We start from the raw sequence: 22,668 nt of genomic DNA, 5'->3' as shown, positions 1-22,668 counted from the left end.
AGAGCTAAGTTCAAATCCATTGTCTGACATTCACTAACTGTGTGACCCTGGGCAAGTCACTTAACATCTCTCAGCCCCAGTTTTCTCATCTGTAAAAGAAGTTTAAAAATTCCTATTTTACAGAGTTATTCTGAGGATCCAATCAAATGATACATGATATGCAAAGTACTTTGTAAACCTTAAAGCATTAGTATTATTTTTAAAATTATTATTTTGTAAATTCCTTGTTGAGTAGAGATCGTTTCAGACTTTATGCTTGTAATCCCAGAGACTAGCACTGTGCCTGGCACATATTGGCATTTAATAAATACTTGTTGATCCATTGATTGATCACTTTCTTCTCTGGCTGTGGGGAGGTCTAAGACCCTCGGGAAATGGACCCGGATCCTTTGCCAACCCTGCTAGAGGTTAGGGGAGAAGCCATCTGTTTGATGAGACTCCGGGGGTCAATACGGGTCATTCGGCGCTATGAGCCATCTTTCCATCCTAGGAGCAAGTTGTCATTGTTTCTCTCGTCCCCTCGTTGACCTTGAAATAGGTAATGTTTATCCCTCCCCCACTTCCTCCCTACCAACAAAAGCTACTGGAGACAGAGATAGAAACAACAGCTGAGCTTTTGTTAGTTTTAAACATAGCCCCTCAGAGGTCACCCCTGAAATATGCCTGCCTTGCACTCCACCCCCAACCCCTGCCCAATTTGGGGGCCATGAAAAGTTAGGAGAGAGCACAATGCCAACTCAGACAAAGGCTGCTGGGGCCCTTGGCCTGGTTGGGGAGGCTGAGTGCCAAGCCAACCTTCCTTCCCCTGCAGGGCTCTGCCTGGCCCTTTCTCTATGACCCTATTAGTGGGGTCATAGGATCCCCCCTGCTCCTTCTCCCTCCTTATGTGGTTCCTCTACCTTCCAAACCATTGATCTCCCCCACTGCCAGCTCCTTTTCCTTTCTTGGTCTCATATTTATTCTTTTCTACCTCTAACTTAGCCCAGATTCAGGAAGCAAAATGCTTCATGGGAACCTTGGGAAAGATTTCCCTCCTCTCATCCAACTCTCGTGTTAGGCTTTGTCCACAGCCCACTCCAAAGTCACTTTGAAGGTTGAATAGATTTTCTGACGCTCAATCTCAGAGCCTAGCACTGTGGGAATAAGGTCTGTCCTGGAAGGGTCAAAGGATTAAGGATTTCAAACTGGAAAATAAGAAGATTATAGATTTAGAGTTGAAAGGTATCTCAAAGTCCATTTATTCCAAACCTTCATTTGAGAGGCAACTAGATGGCCTAGAGGATAGGGTGTGTAGAGTCCTAACTGTAAAATCAGGAAGATGATTTCCTATCCAGATACTTACTAGCTATGTGATCCTGGGCAAGTCACTCAGCCTCTTTCTACCTTAGTGTCCTCAGCTATGTTCAGTTGATTTCACTTGTGTCCAATTCTTCCGGATCCCTTTTCTTGGTAAAGATACTAGAGTAGTTTGCCATTTCCTTCTCCAGCTCATTTTACAGATGAGGAAACTGAGGCAAACAGGGTTAAGTGACTAGGACAGGGTAATATCGCTAGCAAGTATGTGAAGCCAGATTTGAATTTAGATCTTGAGATTCCAGGTCTGGCATTCTATCTTCTGTGCCACTTAACTGTCTTCTTTGGACTGCTATGAGCATCAGAAAATGGAGATCTATTTACTAAAAAGTCAATGCACATTTCTTAAGTTCCGCCAGCACACTGGAGAGGATTATCACTTGACTACCTCATAGTGTTATTATAAGGATTTAATGAGTTAAAGTATGGGGAAATCATCTGGCTACTACAAAATGCTATATGAATGACAGCCATCATTAATGGAATTTAATTCAACAAGTCTTTACTGAGCACCCATTGTGTGTAACCAACATGCTGGGCTGAAGGAAAAATACAAAGTCAGTGAGTCAATTAACTTTTTTTTTTGTTTTTTTCCTTCCAAATTTATTTGTTTTCAGTTTTCAACATTCACTTCCATAAGTTTTAAATTTTCTGTTCCTCCCTCCCCAAGATGGTATGCAATCTTGTATGGGCTCTACACATACATTCCTATTAAATACATTTTCACATTAGTCATGTTGCATGGATGAATTATAACTAATGGGAGAAATCATGAGAAAAAACAAAGCATAATAAAACAGAAAATAGTCTGCTTCATTCTGCATTCTGACTCCATAGTTCTTTCTCTGAATGTGGGTGGCATTTTTTATCATGAGTCCTGTGGAAATGTTTTAGGTCCTTGCATTGCTGAGAAGGGCTAAGTCTATCAAATCAGTCCTCACACACTGTGGCTGTCGCTATGTATAATGTTCTCCTGGTTCTGCTCATTTCACTCATCAGTTCATATAAGTCCTTCCAGACCTCTCTGAAGTCCTCCTGTTCATCATTTCCTATAGCACAATAAGATTTCATTACATTCATATACCACAACTTGCTCAACCACTCCCCCACTGATGAACATTCCTTCAGTTTCCAGTTCTTGGCCACCACAAATAAAGCTGCAATAAATATTTTTGTATCAATTAACATTCTTAAAGCCTCTGCCAAGTACCACGCACTGTGCTATGTGATGGAGATACAAAAAAAGGCAAAAGACTCTCTCAAAAAGCTCATAGTCTAATGAAGAAAACAATATTCAAACAACCATGAGGAAGAAATATCATGAAGGTAGAGTCAACAGGCTTTGACAACAGATTGGGAAATGGAGACCGAGAAGTCATGAATGACATCTAGGTTGCAAACCTGAATGCCTTGAAGGATGGTGATGCTCTAAAAATATCAGGAAGTTAGGAAGACTGGAAAATTTGGGGGAAAAGATAGTAAGTTTTCTTTAGGACATGTTGAGTTATATCTACAGGACATTAGCCTGAGATATCTAATAAACAGAGACATGAGATTGGAGGTGAGGAGAGTAGTTAGGGCTAGATAAAGTAGATTTAAAAATCATCCACAAGAGGGGCGGAGCCAAGATGGCGAAGTAGAAAGACGCACATACACATAGCTCCGAACACACAAACCACAGAACGGCTAGAGGGGACCAAGCCAGGGCGAATTCTGCACCCAGAGACCACGGAGTATTGGAGTGAGGGAGATTTCTGCTCCGGAGAGACCTGCGGACCTCTCGCGGGGGGTCCTTCACACCGTGGACTGGGCGCCGGGATGGGGAGCGGAGTGCGGCCCTGCCACGGCCGCAACACTGAGGGGAGGAGATCCGAGAGGGCTACGGGGACAGGATCTCCAGTGGCCACGCCGCAGCGGATCCGAGAGGCACTGATCTGAGAGGGCTCTGGAGGCGGGATCTTCAGCAGCAGCACGGGCCCCCCCACCAACAGGTAACTGATGGGGGTGGGTGAGAGAATCTCTTTGGCGGGTTGAGAGGGGAGTGGGGTGCCCCCATGGCTCGGGCCCCCCCGGGAGGTGGGGGGCTGAGAGGCGGCCGCAGACGGGGGCTCCCCAAACGGGCAGGAGCCTGGATCCATTGTGGAAGGTCTGTGCATAAAACCCCAGAGGGAACTGTGCCTGAGAGGCGGCCCTGCCCCTGACCACCTGAACTTAATTCTCACACTGAATAGCAGCCCTGCCCCCGCCAAAAATCCTAAGGCAGGAAGCAGCATTTGAATCTCAGTCCCCAAACGCTGGCTGGGAGGACCAGGAGGCGAGGTGGGTGTGAGGAGAACATTCAGAGGTCAGGCCACTGGTTGGAGAAAATGCCAAGAAAAGGGAAAAGAAATAAAACTATTGAAGGGTACTTTATCAGAGAAAAGACACTTCCTCCCTTCCTTTCTGATGGGGAGGAACAATGCTTGCCATCAGGCAAAGACACAGAAATCGAGGATTCTGTGTCCCAGCCCACCCAATGGGCTAGGGCCATTGAAGAGCTCAAGAGGAATTTTGAAAATCAAGTTAGAGAAGTGGAGGAAAGACTGGGAAGGGAAATGAGAGGGATGAGGGAGAAGCATGAAAAGCAGATCAGCTCCCTGCTAAAGGAGAACCAAAAAAATCTTGAAGAAATTGGCACCTTGAGAACTAGCCTAACTCAGCTGGCAAGGGAGGTGCAAGGGGCCAATGAGGAGAAGAATGCTTTCAAAAGCAGAATTAACCAAATGGAAAAGGAGATTCAAAAGCCCACTGAAGAAAATAGATCTTTCAAAACTGGAATGGTACGGATGGACGCTAAAGACTTTTCAAGAAAGACAGATATCTCAGAACATACCGCGCAGATTCGAAAAATGGAAGATAATGTGAAATATCTTATTGGAAAAACAACTGACCTGGAAAATAGAATCAGGAGAGACAATGTAAAAATTCTAGGACTACCTGAAAACCATGATCAAAAGAAGAGCCTAGACATCATCTTCCATGAAATTATCAAGGAAAACTGCCCTGAGATTCTAGAACCAGAGGGCAAAATAAATATTCAAGGAATCCGCAGAACACTGCATGAAAGAGATCCAAAAAGAGAAACTCCTAGGAGCATTGTGGCCAAATTCCAGAATTCCCAGGTGAAAGAGAAAATATTGCAAGCAGCTAGAAAGAAACAATTCAAGTATTGTGGAAATACAATCAGGATAGCACAAGATCTGGCACCCTCTACATTGAGGGATAGAAGGGAATGGAATAGGATATTCCAGAAGTCAAAGGAACTAGGACTGAAGCCAAGAATCACCTACCCAGCAAAACTGAGTATAATACTTCAGGAGAAAAAATGGTCTTTCAATGAAATAGAAGACTTTCAAATTTTCCTGATGAAAAGACCAGAGCTGGAAAGAAAATTTGACTTTCTAACACAAGAATGAAGAGAACCATGAAAAGGCGAACAGCAAAGAGAAATCATAAGGGACTTACTAAAGTTGAACTGTTTACATTCCTACATGGAAAGACAATATTTATAACTCTTGAAACATTTCAGTATCTGGGCACTGGGTGGGAGTATACACACACACACACATGCACACACGCACACATACATAGAGACAGAGTGCACAGAGTGAATTGAAGAAGATGGGATCATATATTAAAAAGAAAAAAAATGAAATCAAGCAGTGAGAGAGAAATATTGGGAGGAGAAAGGGAGAAGTTATATGGGGCAAATTATCTCTCATAAAAGAGGCAAGCAAAAGACTTATTAGTGGTGGGATAAAGAGGGGAGGCAAGAGAAAAACATGAGGTCTACTCTCATCACATTCCACTAAAGGAAAGAATATAATGCACACTCATTTTGATAGGAAAACCTATCTCATAATATAGGAGAGTGGGGGACAGGGGCACAAGCAGGGTGGGGGGGAGGATGGAGGGGAGGGCATGGGGAGGAGAATGCAATACGAGGTCGACACTCATGGGGAGGGAAAGGACCATAAGAAAATAGAAGTAAAGGGGGACAGGATAGGATGGAGGGAAATATAGTTAGTCCTATACAACACAACTAGTATGGAAATCATTTGCAAAACTAAACAGATATGGCCTATATTGAATTGCCTGTCTTTCAAGGGGAAGGGGTGGAGAGGGAGGGAGCTAAGGAGGTTGGAACTCAAAGTGTTAGGACCAAATGTAATGTTCTTACCACTGGGTAACAAGAAATACAGGTTAAGGGGTCAAGAAAGCTATCTGGTCCTACAGGACAAAAGAGAAGACGGAGACAAGGGCAGGGAGGGAGGATAGAGGAGAGAGCAGAGAGGTCACAGGGGCAATTAGAAAGCTCAGGTTTGGGGGGGGAGGGGAGAAAAGGGGAGAAAATTTGTAACCCAAAATTGTGTGAAAATAAATGTTAAAAATTAATTTAAAAAAATCATCCACAAAAAGATCATAATGAACCCATGAATCCAAGCTCATGAAATCACCAAGTGAAATAGCATAAAGAGAAAAGAAATAAGGGCCCAGGAGAGAGCCCTATGGGACACCCAGGGTCAACAGATATGATGTCTACTAGGCCTATACCCTCAAGAGACCAAAGAAAGAGGGAAGGGCCCTAAAGATATAGTCCAGTTCTTTTTGTAGCGGCAAAGAACTGGAAACAAAAGAGATGTCCATCATTTGGGGAAGGGCTGAAGAAATTGTATACAAATTTAATGGAATACTATTGTGTCAAAATGGTGAAGAGTATTCTTTCAGAGATACTTAGTCTAAAATGATAACCAGGGAAGCTAGATGGTATAGTGGATAGAGCATGGGGCCTAGAGTCAGGAAGATCTGAGATCAAATCCAGACTCAGATACCCACTAAGTGTGTGACCCTGGGCAAGTCACTTAACCTTGTTTTCTTCACTTTCCTTACTTGTAAAAGGAGCTGAAGAAGGAAATGGCAAACCACTTCAGTATCTTTGTCAAGAAAACTCCAAATGTGGTCATGAAGAGTCAGACACAACTCAACAACAATAAAATAAGGTGACAGAGAGTGAGAGGAGTAGACCAAAACAATGTAAACATTAAGGACAATATTAAAGAAAAACTTCAAAAGATTTTTTCCTAAGATTACCTCCAATTTATCTGTATCTATTCTTTGTTCATCGTTTTTATTTTGCCTATTGTCTCCCCTATTAGACTACAAGTTTCTTGAGATCAGGAAATATTTTTTGCCTTTATAAGCGTCCCCAGATCTTAGCACAGCACCTCACCCGCAGTAGACACTTACTAAATATTTGTTGACTTGACAGGTGTCACGACCCTGGACAAGTCACTGCTATGTTTTCCTGGTCTGAATTTTCCTCATCTGTTAAATGACTGGTTAGTCATAGGCCTAGACTGGTTTTCAGCTTCAATAGTTTGTGATTCTTTAGGTCACATCATACTCGTCCTGGTCTTTGCTTTGAGCCAGAAACTGACCTTGCTTATCCAACTATGAAAAAGAAATTCAGTGCAGGGAAGATTAGAGCAGTGATAAGCAAAGCTGGCAGACAGGAAGGGCCTTTTGATACCTTATCAACTGGGTGGGTACAACCAGGAGAGAACTCTAGAATGAGAGGAAAGGAAGTTTACTCACAGTCCCACGGACCATCTCACATCAGTCATGAAGGATCAGTCATTCACATGGTCAACCTCATGCTTAGCCACCATCCCACATTTTTCAATTATTATGACTGTTTGGTAAATTCCAATGCCATAATCAATCAATGGGCATTTATTAAGCACCTGCTATATGCCAAGCTGTAAGGAGAAAGAGGGAAGGCTCTCACATTAAGGAGGATGAGGAAAGACTACTGGCAGAGGGTGAGACTTAAGAAAACCAGGCAAGTCAGGAAGAGTCATGAGGAGAAAGAGCTTTCCAGGCATGGGGGACAGCCAGTGACAATGCCTTCAGGAAGTCAGTAGGTGGACTGTTATGTTGGAGGAAGAGAAAGAGACCAGTGTCACTGAATCACAGAGAACTTTGGGGAACTGAGCGGTAAAGGAACTAGAGAAGTGGGGGAAGGGGGGAATCAGGATCTGAAAGACTTGCTAGTAGGAGAAAAGCCAAGAACAGAACTCAATTCTCATTCCCCAGTCTGGTGCTCTTACTGTGGTTAGGAACAATTTTGTGCAAAGAATTCAGACTTTGAATTCCACTTACTAACTTAAAGACCTTGGGCAAGTCACTTCATCTTTTGAGGTCTCAGTTTACTCAACTGTAAATGAAGGGAATGAACTGTCCATAAGAGGCAGTGTTGAGTATTGGACTGAGAAGTCAGGAAGATCAGAGTTCAAATCCTGTCTAAGGTGCCTACTACTTGTTTGATACTGAACAAGTCACCTAATTTCACTTCTCTGTGCTTCAGTTCCATCAATTGAACTGGATGGTTTTTGAGTTCTTTTCTAGCTCTAAAACAAGATGATCCTATGACCGGATGACCTCCCAGGTCTTTTTCCAACTCTAAATTCATGATCCTTTGATCTGTTTTTCAAATGTGGATTATTTTGTATTTGGAGTTCTCTTAAAGGCATCCCTCAAAGCACAGTCTAAATATCGAGTCAGACTTCACTATTTGACTCCTCTACTTTCCCCCAAAAAACTTTCTATTCTCTATGTGGGTAAACCTAGAAGAGTTTGGAAAGGAGTTTGAAGGAGAAGGTAGGGATAAATTCATACTCTATAGATATGGGACATTGGGCCAAAATGGTCTTATTTGGATATCTAGGTGAAAATTCATAATAGTATCCTCTTCACTCCCTTCAGTGTAAAGTGGAATGGTCCTCTATCTCTCATCTTTCTCCTTAGCTCCCAGGCTGTATCTGTGTATTTTTTTCCTCTGAGTCTCTTTCCCTATCTCTCTATGTGTTTCTCTTCATCTCTTTCTTCCTCTCCATTTCCTCTTTTTTGTTTGTCCTATCACCCGTGACTCCAAGTATGGTGTGAATGGCTTAGGAAGGGTTTATATACAACGTCAAGGCAGAAAGCAGGGGATCAAAATGTAGTGCTCCTTTGGGTCTCATTCATCTAAGTCACACTGGTGCTGGCAAGTTAGGTTTCCAGAGAAGTGGTGGCTACTATTTTCAAGGGTTCTTGGGGTAACCCTGTGAGTGGCTATCCTCCCAACAGTGGCTCATGTGCTTCTACTGGTATGATTCTACTTAAATATCAGCCAGTAGACTCACTTAATTTTGTTTTTGTTCGGTCATTTCAGTCATATCCAATTCTTTGTGACCCCATTTGGAGTTTTCTTTGCAAAGATCCTGAAAGTGGTTGCCACTTCCTTCTCCAGGTCATGGAGGAAACTGGATGAGGAAACTGAGGCAAACAGGGTTAACTGACTTGCCCAGAGTCACACAGCCAGTAAGTGTCTGAGGCCAGATTTCAATTCAGATCTTCCTGATTCCAAGTCTGGTGCTCTATCCACTGTATCACCTAGCTACCCCAATACCTTTTAGCAAAAGTATTTACTCAAATGACCTAGTAAGAGTAGTAGTTACAAAGCATTTTCTCCAAAGACACGGGTGTACTTTCTCACAAATACGCCCGGAGTTTTGTGGAAAGGGTGGATATGGTTCCTTCCTTGTTTCCCTTTTCTTTCCCTTCCCTTTCCCTCCTTTTGCTTCCTCTGTCCCTCCCTCCTTTCCTACCTTTCTTTCTGTCTACAGAGAAAGAACTGATAAATAGATGTATAGGATAATTTATATATATATATGTAGCATATATATAAATATACATGCACATTTTGTATATACGTGAGTGCATGTGTGTGTGTGTGTGTTTGTGCCTAATGGTATCCATCTCTAGGGTAAGGAAGGGAAGAAAAAAATAAATTTGCATGATAATTTTGTTGTATATTTGAAAAGAATAGCAAGTTGTACATCATAGATATGCAGTTTCATGTACAGTCATCTTTTTATTATACTATGTTATGGAAATGCTTATTTCATTCAATAATTTAAAAATAAAATTAAAAAAAGAAAGGGTGGGCATGAGCTTAAAGTACAGTAATAGGGGGACCATATATAAGGAACACACATGGCCAAGGAAATTGACAACTCCAGAACTGCATGGCCTCAATGTACTTTCAATTCAGTCAGTTTCACCTCCCATACTCCTCTGGGAATTCACCTAGTCAAGCCTCTGGGAATGTCTCTTTTGAATCTAAAGACTTTCACTGAATCATTTCTGCCTCTCCAGACTTTCAGCTTTTGAAGAAATCTCATTAGGGCCCCCTCATTTGCACATAGACTCACAGAAACCCAGTCGTGAGAGACCTCGGAGTTCAATCAAATATAAAAACATCCCTGCTAAGTTATTACCTATTCCGTCACAGGGCACATACTGACTTTCAGAGCCATCCATTCCACTTTTGAACAGTTCTAATTTCAAGAGAGTTTTCCCTGCCACTAAACTAGCCTACCTCCTTCTAATTTCTACCTCTTGATCCCTAGTTCTGAGGCTATGCAGAATTAGTAGTACCTCTTACATGTTCTCTTTTTCAGGTTAAAAAATTCTCCTCTCCTTTCATCAGTTTTCACATGGCAATAGTTTCAAAGGCTCTTACCATCCTGGTAGGCCTCCTCTGGATATGGTCTAATTAAATGTGTCAAACTCAAGTAGAAATGGATTCCTATGGGTCACATTGACTTAGAAAACAACAAATTAATGTTATCTATATTGGCAACGAGGTGATACAGTAAACAGAGTGCTAGGCTTCAAGTCAAAAGATTCTTCTTTCTAAGTTCTAATCCATCCTTAGACACTTCCTAGCTATGTGACTCTGGGAAAGTCACTTAGAGTGTTTGCTTCAGTTGTAAAATGAGCTGGAAAAGAAAATGGCAAACTGCTGTAGGATCTTTGCCAAGAAAATCTCAAATGGGGGTCATAAAGAGTCGTAAACAACTTAACCAACAGCAATTGCATTTTTATTTATTTTATTAAATATTTCCCCATTAAATTTTAATCTAATTCCTGGTGCACTCAGGAGTTGGACACCTCTGATATCAACCTCAGAACTGAACACAGTTCTCCAGAAGCAGTCTAACCAAGGCAGAGTGAAGCAGAAATATCTCTTTGTCATGGACACTGGTACCTTGACTAATGCAGCCTAAGATAAATTAACTCTAGGGGCTTTAGGACACACTGCTGACTCGTATTGAGCAAAAATCCCCAAGTCTAAAGAACGATTGTCCAGCCGCATCTTGTACATTTATTGAAAGGCTACATGAAGAGTATAACCAGATAAGCCATCTCAGATTAAAAAGGGGGGCAGTTTGAGCAAATGTTGCTGCCACTAGAGGGCAATGCAGAGCAAGGAATAAGTCAAATTTAAAGGGAATATTTTCAGATTCTTAGAACGAAGTTTTAGGGAATTTTTCGGATTCTTCACGTTAATTAATAACAGATCTATACCATTCCATCCCAAGGGTAGTACACTCCCTTCTACTTAGAGTATTCTGAGTTGTACTGTGTTACTGGGAGGCAAGTTACTCAACTTTCTGATCTCAGTTTCTTCATCTGTTAAATGAGGTCAGGCTAGGTGTTCTCCAAGGACTCTTAACTTTAAAATCCAATGATGTTTCGATCTTTTAATGAAATGACCAGTCACGTAGAGTGGAAAGAACACCAGATTTGGAGTCAAAATGCCTAGGGAATTAGCAATTTATTACCATACACTGAAATCAATTATAATTCTGAGAACTTCCAATGATTAGGCTACTATCTGTGTGCATGGGATTATATATTTAGAGCTAGAAGAAAGATTAGAGACCATCCAGTTCAGCCCCCTAATTAATACATTAGTGTAAATTCTGAGATGTTAAGTGACTTGCTTAAAAGCCCAGAGATGATGAGTCTTCATAGAATCAGAGATTTAGAATCAGCAAGAACTTGAGAGGGCATGCAGGCTAACTCATGGAACAAAGGAGGAAACTAAGCCTTAGTGAGGTGGGATAATTTGCCCAGGAATGACAGAGGCAAGATTTGGACCAAGAATGTCAGTTTCCATATCTAGTGAGGTTCTTTTGACTACATCACAGAGTTTAGGCTCTGCCACCGATTAGTTGTGTGGCTCTGAGCAAATCACTTCTTTGATCATCAATCCCTTTATCTGTAAAATGAGGCCAATAATACTTACTCTTGCTTCCTCAATAGATACCTGTGGGCCAATAAACATCTATAAAGCACCTACTGCATGCCAGGCACTGTGCTATAGCACTGGGGGTACAAAGAATGATATAAGACAGAACCTAACCAAAGGAGCTCCCAGTTTAATGGGGAAGATGATAGGCAAACAAAGCCACCTATAAGATAAATTGGAAATAACCAAAGAGGGGAGTGGGGTAATAGAATTAAGAGGGACTAGAAAAGCCTTCCTGTAGAAGGTAGAGTTTAACTTGGGACCTGAAGGAAGCCAGGAAGCAGAGATGAGAAGGGGAAACATCTCAAGCATGGGGGACAATCAGGAAAAATATCTGGAGTCAGGAAATGGTATGTCTTATTCAAGGAACAGCCAGGAGACCAGTCACTGCATCTCAGCATCACTGCAAAGTACATGGGGTAGGAGAAGGCTGATTGGAAAGTGAAAGAAGACCAGAGAGGTGGGGAGGCAGATTATGAAAGCCTTTGAATGCCAGCGTTCAGGATAGTCATGGAAGATCATAGGGACATGGATTTAGTGCTGGAAAAGACCTTATATGCCATGTAATCCAGCCTCCCCATTTTACAGATGAGGAAGCTGAGACCCAGAGAGGTTCGATGATCTGCCCAACATCATAAAATAACAGGGGAAGGAATTGAACCTGTGTCCTGTGAGTCCAGATCTTTACGATGACTGTACTATGGTGCCTCTTCTGGTGTAGCGTATCATTGATGTAATCTGAGCACGAAATATACAGGTCTCCAAGTCCTACAGTCCCTCTACCTGCCAGCTCATCAAAATCAATTATACAGACCCTGTCCAAAGCGACGAGGGCAGGGGTTTCCAGGTACCTTTCACTTGTTTCTTGCCACTAGGGGGGAGGTAGTATTTCCATAGTTACTATATCAATCAGTCAGTCATTTAACAAGTATTTATTAATAAGCACTTTACAATGTGTGAGGCACGGTGCTAAGTTCTGAGAATGCAAAGAGGGCAAGACCCTGTCCCTCCCCTCAGAGAGATCCCATTTGAAATGGGAGAGAACATTGTAAGTAATGAAGCATGTATAAGATATATACAGAGTAAATGGAAAGATAAGACAAACTCAGAAGTGAAGACATTAATAAGTGGCTCAGAGGCCTAGGACAGGCCTCCTAAAAAAGGTGATATATGAACTCAGTCTTAAAAAAAGCCACGGATTCTAAAATGTGGGGCCGAGGAGGGAGAACATTCTAAATATGGCAGACAGTCAGTACCATGGCACAGACACTCACTGTACCACGCATAAAGTCATGGAGTGTTACATAGCTGGACCACAGAGCGTGGGTAGGGGAGCAAAGGGTAAGAAGACAAGAGGCTGGTTTATGAAGAGTTTTAAATACCAAACAGAGCATTTTATATTTGATCCTGGAGATATTAGAGAGTTTATTGAGTATGTGGGGGTAGGGGAGAGGAGACATGAGTAGACCTGCATTTTAGAAAAAATCATTTTGGCAGCTGAGTGGAGGATGAATTGGAGAAAGAAGAGGAGGAGACTGAATAAAATGTGATTTTCATAATGAGAGGTGGCAAGGGCCTGAACTAGAGGTGTGGTAGTGAGTGGAAAGAAGACACAGATAAGAAATGTGAAGGTAGAGATGTTAAGATCTGGCAACAGATTGTAACTGATGGTATAAGCTTCCACCCATGCCTACAGTTCCCCTTCCTTGTAAGGTCCAATGAGGAATGTTGCACCCCCTTCAAGGTATTATTAGACATTTCTGACTGGGTTGGTGCAAACTTCAAGCCCCAGGGAAACACATAACACTCAGACCTACAGGAGCCACAGGATAAGATATCAGACAATTCTCTAAGAAAGTGGGTGTCAGACATAACCCAAATGTGCCTTGAGCATAGAGTTCTCACACTTGAAAGATATAGCACATAACGGGTTTAGGAGGTGAGAAAGGGAAGGATGATTTGGGATATTGGAGATATTGACCAGATTGAACATTTTTTTTTTCTGATTATTTATAGCACATTCTGTGAAGGGGTGGTGGCTCCACCCATGATTAGCCTAGCTGATTGTTTATTCCCAAGACTCTGGCATGGCCCCTGGTGGCTTGAAGATACATAGCTGGGCTCCATTTCTGTGGCATCAGCAAAGCTCATAGACTAGAACTTGAACCTGAACCAGGCAAACAAGTATGACCAGCAAATCTAGCATTTACCACCAAATTTAATTAAATGACTGATTATGAAGAGCCCTAGTAATCAGAGCTCAGAGTTAAGCAGAAGGAGGAGGGTAAGGCTCTACTGCCTTTGGGAAACTTTGAAGTCCTTTTAAGAGCAATAGGCACATCAATTGACAAGGAAATATACCTGATAATAGATATTTTCTTTCTCCTATCTCTGAAAATGAACGCTAAATATAAATAATTATAAGCAGATATTGTAATTTTACTTTGAAAGAAAAATTTTCATCCTATGCATCCTGACACAGCTTGGTCTTTCAAAGTATTTTTAAATTACAACAAAAGACATCAGTAAAAGGTTGCTTTAGATAATAATAATAAATAAGATTAAGGACTAGGGAAAGTTTCCTGCAGATAGTAGAATTTTAGCTAAGACTGTAAATGAGGAAGGAAAGAGTTCCAGGAATGGTGGATAGCCAGTGAAAATGCGCAGAGTCGGATGATGGAGTGTCTTGTGCATGAAATAGAAAAGAGGACCACAGAATAAATGGAGGAGAGTAAGGTGGAAGAAGACTGGAAAGGTAGAAAGGGGCCAGGCTGTGAAAAGCTTTGAACTCCCAAGAGACTTTTCTGTTTGATCCTTGAGGGAATAGAGTGGCATCAGAGTTTATTGGTGTGGGTGGAGACAGGAGGTGACATGGTCAGAATTTTACTTTAGGAAAATTATTTTGACAGCTATTGAGCAGTGTAAGTGATGTCATCAAAGAGTCAGGTGATCAAAAAAGAAGATGGGCTGGTTAAGTGGCCAAAGCTAGAGAAAATAGATAGACACGCCCATTTGCCCTGCTGATACCATCTGGATGTCAAGAGAGCTTGACATAAGCTCCCCGCACAATGGGTGAACCCTGTGTTGGACTTATAGTAGAGGTCTGAAGAAGAGTTGCATCCAAAGGATGAGCAAGGATGGGTTGGAATCTGAATCCTTGGAAGGCATGCCCGTGATCAGGAGAGTATGGAGGGCACTGGAGTATGCAAGTGCTTTGCTAGGCACCAGGGAGATGCAAAGATAAATACCATATAGCCCCTGTGCTCAAGGTGCTTGTAACATGATGGACACTGATGGGATTTTTGGTGGTCTGAAGACGCTCTAAGTTGGAATGGTCTAGGTATTATCATTTATGTAGTAATAACAATAATACATATTTTGATATATAATATAATAATTACTAGCATTTATATAGTGTTTTAAGGCTTGAAAAACAACTTAGAAATTTTATCTCATTTTATCCTTGCAACAATCCTGGGAGGCAGGTGTTTTCATCATCTCTATTTCTGTAAAAAAAAGGCTAAGAGAAGCAAAATGATGTTACCAGGGTCACACAGCTAACAGGTGTCTGAGGCTAGATTTGAGCTCAGGTCTTCCTGACTCCAGGACCAGTGTTCTACCCACTGTGCCAGATAGCTGGTCTTTTAGGAATTTAGTGGAATGAAAGCCCCCTTGAGGGTAGGGGATTTTTTATTCTTGTCATTGTATACCTAGGGTTGAGCACAATGTATGGCACATAGTAGATACCTAATAATTGTTCATAAAATTGGACGGAATACTCACATTTTATAATGTAAAGTTTACAAAGCTTTATGACAATCTTATGAAGCCGATATTTAGTCATTTTTTCCCATTTGAATTGCGTTTTCGTGACCCTTTTTGGGTTTTCTTGGCAAAGAGATTAGAGTAATTTGCCATTTTCTTCTCTAGTTCATTTTACAGATGAGGAAACTGAGGCAAATGGGGTTAAGTGACTTGCCCAGGGTCACACAGCTAAGTGACCTAGGCTATATTTGAACCCAAGCCTCCCTGACTCCAGGACTGGCATTCTATCCACTGAACCACCTAACTATCCGTGAAATAGATAGTACACTAAGTATTATTTCCATTTTATAGGTGGACTATGAGGTATGAACCTCATGAGCTATGGAATGGGTAATTGAATTGCCCATGATCACACTGCCAGACACCATGGAAATGTAATGAGCATGAGGGACAATACGGAGACCACATAAGTATTGCAACAACTTCCACACAATATTAAATGTCTCCAGAAGGTCTCCATAATGGTCAACAGAAGGGACTGTGGCACAGTAGGAAGAATCTTGGCTCTGAAGTTCCGCCTCATATCTTTTCAACTTGTGTGAGGTTGGACAAGCTGTCTAACCTCTCAGGGGCTGAGTTTCCTCATTTGTAAAGTAACATGGGGGTGGAAGAAAGAGAGACGCAGAGAGAGGGAGGGGTTAGAGAGAAAAAGAGAGACAGAGACAAACAGGGGAAGGAAGAGCAAGAGACAGAAAGAGAGAAAGAGAGACAGAAAAAAACAGAGAGACAGGTGAACAGACAGAGGCACAGAGACAGAGACAAAAAATCTTAGACCTTCTTTATACTATATTAGTATTGAATTCTCCCTGGAAAGTTTTTTTAAATTTAGAGTAGCGTGTCTAAGAGAATAAAAACCCAAGTGTCCCAAATGCCAGGTTTGGTAGGGTAAGGGTGATAACTGAGGTAACCTTCCATAGACTTTGAGGGTCAACGTTGCTAGTCACGGCTTCCCAGCAGTATTACTTTAAACCCTCAAGGTCCCTCTCTCCTACTCCTTAGGGCCTTGGAAACAGTATTGGGTATGTCAGCAAAGGAGCTGTCTTTACGTATTCTTTACTCTGCTGTCCTTGTTTACTTAGCAAGATTGGTACAAAAATGGTAATCAATTTGGAGTCAGAAGATATGGGTTCAAATTCTGGCTTTCCTCCTTACTATCTGTGAGGACCTAGGCAAGTTAATTTCTGGAAACCTTAGTTTCCTTGTCTGAAAAATGAGGAGGGTTAGACTAGACCTCACTGGGTCACTTCTAGATAAAAATCTATGAAAGGTAATGGAGAGGGGAAATGTGTGGAGAGGGGAAATTGTCCACCAGAGGGCGACACAACCCTCCCTTTTCTTTCCCTCTTGCTCTTCCATATACACAAATACATTCTCTCTCTCTCTCTCTCTCTCTCTCTCTCTCTCTCTCTCTCTCTCTCTCTCTCTCTCTCTCTCTCTCTCTCTCTCTCTCTCTCTGCTTATCCGTTCTATCTTTCTTTTTTTCTGTCTCTGTCTCGCTGTTTCTCTCTATGTCTCTCTCTATTTCTGTCTCTGTCTCGCTCATACACACACAAACACACCACACACACACACACACACATACACAGACACACACACACACACACACACACACACACACACACACCCCAATGCCTCAGCAAGCCCACAGAGCAGCAGCCACATCAGTCTCAAAGCAAAGGAACAATAAGGCAATTGATGCAAACATGCCATGAAAGACAAATTGTTCAGATGATGCACATTCCCTGGCTCCTGCCAAACGCCCAGGGTGTGTGGAATTTCAGGGAAAAGACGGCTGGGTTTGGTCCGTCCAGATGGGACCTCCTGCCTCTCTGACCCGACTCCCTGCCCTGGGCATTCTCCTAGCATTGGGCTCTACACGGCAGCTTGGCCAAGCGCTGAGAGCTAACTTACTTCCACAGCTATGAATCCAGGATCCCAGGAGAGTCTCCCACCATACAGAAAGAGCAAAAATCACATCCTATGTGCATCCAGTCTTCAATGACCCTACCAGTCTCTGGCACACCTTTCCGTTCCCTCAGCTCTCACACTGGGCTAGAGGTGGAGGTAGGGGAAGGAGTTCTGATCCAGGGAATCAGGAGACCTGGCTTCTTCTGGCACTGTTACCAATAGTTTTGTGATCTAGGTAAAGTGTTTCATCCCTCTAAAAATCTCATTGGATCACAGATTTAAAGTTGGAAGTAACCTATTCATCTAATTTAACCTTTTCATTTTATTTTCATGTTTTATTGATACATTTTTTTCAGAAATCACTGGCATTTCCCCTCCTCCCTCATCCCCAAGGAACTCTCTCTTATAACAGAGAAATGTTATTAAGAAAAACAAATCAACACGATAGTCTGATGTCTGTTTTATTCCATAGTTTTGGTCAACCACTTCTCTGCCAAAGGCAGCAGCAAGGCACGAAATCAGAATTAGACACACATATGGGTCAGAATTTGGATGCTGCTTTCCTTTTTTTTTATTGTCGATCTCTTCATTTTACTGACAAGGTCATTTTGGCATTTGAGTGGCTAAATGACTTGTCCAAAGTCAGCTAGGATTTCATACTGAGTCCTCTGATTCAGACAGAGCATTTTTGTCCATTGTCTTTCACACTCTCCCAGTTTCTACCTCCATGAAATGAGGGTTAGACTCAATTTTCCCTAAGATGTTTTTCAGCTTTAAATCCTATGATCCTGTTAACAATCCCTTCTGTGCCAGACTATTCTACATTACTGGCCCTGTTGGTCTCCTTGAGTTTCCTTCGCCCCCACATCCTCCACCTCTGGCCTCCGGAAGCCATAAGGCTCTGTCTCAGTTCCATAGAAACCCCCAAAAGATTTGGAGCCTGGTACAGTGCCGGCAGCTCCTGGGTACAACATCCCTGAGCCCCCGCTTTCTAGAATCTGAACTTCCGACCACCTCCAGCAGCTAGGGTGGGGCAGGATCTGAACTCAGATCTGTTCACAAAGGCCCATTGTCTAGCTGAGGGAGATGACGTGGTCCTAGAGAAGTCTGTCTCTATGGGGCTGTTTTCCCTCTGGGGATTGATTGGGAGAGAAGGGGAGCCTGTGTTATTATGTACTCAGTGGGCAGGGACGACCAACCCCTGCCTGGGTCGTCCTGAGGAGAGATTAGGTATCCAGAATGGAAGAAACCAGTGTTTACCTCATGCAAGTATAGAGACGGACAATCTAATCTGTGGCAAATTGAAATTCTGAGGAGACTCTTTTTTGACAAAATCATAGAATGTTAGAGCTAGAGATCATCTAATTTAACTCTCCCATTTTACAGAGAAAGAAACTGAGACCCAGAAAGGAAAAATGGGGGAGGAAGTCAGTGTCTTTCCTGATACTCCAGCCAAAAACATCTGGAGCCCAGGCAAAGAGAACTTGTGCTATGTGATGAAACCAAGACTCTAATTGGATGCGTCTGCTATTATCTCATGCCTTGTTGTGAGTGCTGTAAGCAATTTCTCTTGTGTCCACAGCAGGTACCTCAATTGAGCAACCAGGTGGTTGTACTTCTGGGCATTGTTCTTTCTTCTCAGATATTCTTAGACTAGCTCTTTGCCAGGAACTTTTTTTCCATTCTCTGCAAACCACTAAAACCCCTTGAATTTCTCATCTCCTCCATCAGGTCCAGGAAATCAAGAATTTTGCCTTGCCTGTTAGGTCTCATACCAGGCAGACCTTGGATACTCTACTCTAGATATCAGTTGATAAAACCCTCATCCCAATCCCTTCCTTCTAGCCTCAGATTTATAAAAATTTGGGAAAAGGAAATTGGCTTTCTGTTGCAGCAGCGCAGATATTGGACCCTAAGGAGAATTTCCTAATCTGGGGAGAGGGGAAGTGGCATAAGTAATCACCGGCGGTGGCAGAATGACCCCATCTGGGAACAAATGAGTCTCAGAGTTGGGAGAGAACTCATCTAGTCCAACCTCTACCCATGAATTTTATCTACATCCATAACAAGCAGTCACCCAGCCTTGTTAGAGCGATGGAGACCTCATTACTTGCTGGGGCAATTTATTCCTTTTATTTGCGGGGGGAGAGCATGGGGGGAGGATATCTGTAATTATTGGAATATTTTTTTCTTACATCAAACCTAAGTGTGATTATCTTCAATTTCCAACCATTTTCCCCTCTGAGTAGACAAATCTAATTCCTCCTCCATGGGGAGAGTCTTCCAAATATTTGGGGAAAACAATCAAATCCTTATCCTAAATCACTCTTAAACATCCCAAGTTGCTTCCCTCTCTGGTTTTGCCTCCTCTCTGAAGATTTCCTGTGCCCTTCTCCAATTGTAAGAGTCCTCAAATTACCTTGTACTTGCTTACTTATGTGCAGGTTACATCCCCTAGTAGAATTAAGGACTTTTTGGACAGTGATTACTCTTTTTTATTTTTCTTTTATTTATTTTTCTTTTGAGGCAAGTAGGTGAAAGAAAAAGTGCTAGACCTTGAATCCAAAAGAACTGAATTCAAATATAACTTAGAGATTAAATGTAGGAAGCTGGACAAGTCACTTATCTCTGTTCCTCAGTTTTCTCATTTATAAAATAGACATAATAATAGAACCTACCTCCCAGGGATGTTGCAGGTATCAAATAAGATATTATATTTGTAAAGTACTTTACAAACTTAAAGTACTACGTAAGTGCTAGCAATTACTATTATCTCTGTCTTGGATCTCCATTTCCTAGAATGGTGTCTTGTATGTCTTAAGGGCTTAGTAATGTATTCAATTTACTTTAATAGCTCTGCTTATGTTATGGTCTCCAGGCTCCTCACAGTTCTGGTCACCCTCCCCTGTCCATACTCAAGCTTGTCAGTATCCTTCCTACAGTGTGATTCCCAGAGCATGAGAAGATGGAAAGAATACTAAACTGGCAGCCAAAACTCCTGGTCCTGTAAAGAACAGGCATTTGAGAAACCTTCTCATGAAGAACGAGTTAGTGAATGAGTGAGTCATTTCTCCTATGAGGTATTTATATTTTAAAAGAAGACAATTGTAACTGCTATATTTTTGTAGTCCTTTACCATTTTCAAAAAGTTTTCATAGATATTATTTCATTAGATTCTGATGACCAATCATTGTGGTGGGGAAGGAAGACATTATCATACCCATTTTGCAGCTAAGAAAACTGAGGCTCTGGGAAATGAAGTGACTTCCTCAAGAACCTACAAGTAGACAATGGAAGAGTTGGGATTTAAACCCAAGATTAATGACTCCCAGTCTAATACTCTTGCTAGTACATGGGGGTTCGGGAGCAGGAGCAGCATTTAACCAAAAGTACTAAAACTTGAATGGTGAATATCAGGCCTTGGATGCTGGTAGATGTGTCAATGCCTATACCAGTGGGGAACACCTGGATTCTTGACGGCTCTACTAGGAGGGATGTAATTGCTGGCACATGCTGATCCTTTGCATAGTTAACAATGTTGGTCCTTGGAAAACAGACTCATTCTATTGCCAGGAACAGAATCCAAGCCTGGAATACCTTTCTACCTCACCTCCACTTCTTAAAAATCCTAGTTTCCTTCAAGGCTCAGTTCAAACACCACCTTCTCCATAAAGTTTCTCCTGACCTCCTTTCTTTCCCAAAAATATTTCTTTTGCTTGTATGTATATATTGTACGTATGTGTATATATATATATACATGTATGTATGTATATATACATTGTATATATGTGTATATACTTGTATGTATGAATATATATATTCAGTTATATTTTGTATATACCTATATATGTTTATATATCTTTCCTGATGCAATGTAAGCTTGAAATCAGGGAGTGTTTCACTTTTGTCTTTGTCCCCAGAACCTAGTACAGTATTGGGTGCGTGGCAATCACGTAATAACTGTTTACTGATGTTTGTCACAAGGATTTGTTTTTGTTTTTCAGTGGTAGGAAAGGTTAGAGGTGGAAGGGCCCTAGAGATAGGGGAAAAAGAAAGAAAGAGGAAGGAAGGAAGGAAGGAAGGAAGGAAGGAAGGAAGGAAGGAAGGAAGGAAGGAAGGAAGGAAGGAAGGAAGGAAAGAAAGAGACAAAGAGAAAGAAAAGAAAAAAAAGAGGGCCATAGAGACAATTTTTAAATGAAGGGAACAAAAGGAAGGCCAGAAAGAAAGAGAGACAAACGAGGCAGTTTTGAAAGCTACAGGTTGAATTTATTATATACTGAAAAAGAAAAGGAAGCTTTACATAAAAGAAATCTACAGCTTCATGTACAAACCTCTTCTTTGTATTCTATTAAGTATATGAAAATGTCTTTTATTTGTCATTTGTGAAGTTCAAAATAAAAATAAGGTGATTTTTAAACACTTACTGATTGATTAATGGACTATTTTGAATGATAATTGCCTAGAGAACAGGGCATGGTATAATTCTAGGCAAAGCTAGGAAGTAGGAAAATTTTATCTTACAGGTCCCCCCCAAACACACACACACATTATCCCCAGTGCTATGCCTTGATTCTGCCCCCTTGCCTGGACTTCCATGCTATTTCCCACTCCCCCACCCACTAAGACTTGCCTAGGTCATCATCTTCTCACTGGAATGTTCTTGCACTGGATCTCATCCCCACCCAACTCATCTGTTCTCTATCTTAATGAGTGAATCTGACCAAAGACTAGCTGCAAGACTGACCAAATGATTAACCTTTCTGAGCCTCAACTCCTTCATCTATAAAATATGAAGATTAGTCCCTGCTCAGCCTACTTCATGGGGTTGCTGTGAGGGTCACGGCAGGGCACGTCCATCCAGGCACTTTCTATACTGAACTTCCAAAGTACTACATGAACATACCGCGGTTCCAACGACACCTTCCTACACCATCCTCCTCTGATACCTCGTCATGCTGCAGTACTGATTCTGGGTTCTCTTGATGTGACAAGGATGCATAAGTTTTGGCCAGCCCAATCTAGTTGGAAAACTTTTCATTATCAGCCTACATTGGATGGTCCATGGTTTCATCATAGTTAATTCTGGAAAGGCTCTCTTCCAGATATGTGGACACCTGAGGATGATTTTTTTCAACAGAAGCAACATCCGACTACTAAGACATGGAGAGGTTGTAGTCTTCAGTGGTGAAAGGAAAGCCCTCACAATTCAATTAACTTCAATAAACAGTGATTAATCACCCACTATACTCAACCCAACTAGAACTGGGAACATGGAGTTGAAAAAAAGAAAACCTCCTGCTCCCAAGGACTTTACAATCTACTAAGTAACAATAATATAAACTTGTATAGCATTTTAGGATTCTCCCACAACAACTAGGCTGAACAAGAACAAGTTCTATGTC

General features: G+C 41.7%; 1 protein-coding gene across 1 annotated transcript in view; it reads right to left on the bottom strand.

Moving 5' to 3' along the window:
- Nucleotides 1–22,668, bottom strand: part of TNNI1 (troponin I1, slow skeletal type) — a 77,152-nt gene that overhangs the window by 38,428 nt on the left and 16,056 nt on the right. The gene's annotated exons all lie outside the window — the stretch shown is intronic.

The sequence above is a fragment of the Notamacropus eugenii genome, chromosome 2 (assembly GCF_028372415.1).
Source record: "Notamacropus eugenii isolate mMacEug1 chromosome 2, mMacEug1.pri_v2, whole genome shotgun sequence".
In the NCBI taxonomy this organism is placed as follows: Eukaryota; Metazoa; Chordata; class Mammalia; order Diprotodontia; family Macropodidae; genus Notamacropus; species Notamacropus eugenii.
Note: the sequence above shows the minus strand (reverse complement) of the source record. Positions and strands in the feature narration are given on the sequence as shown.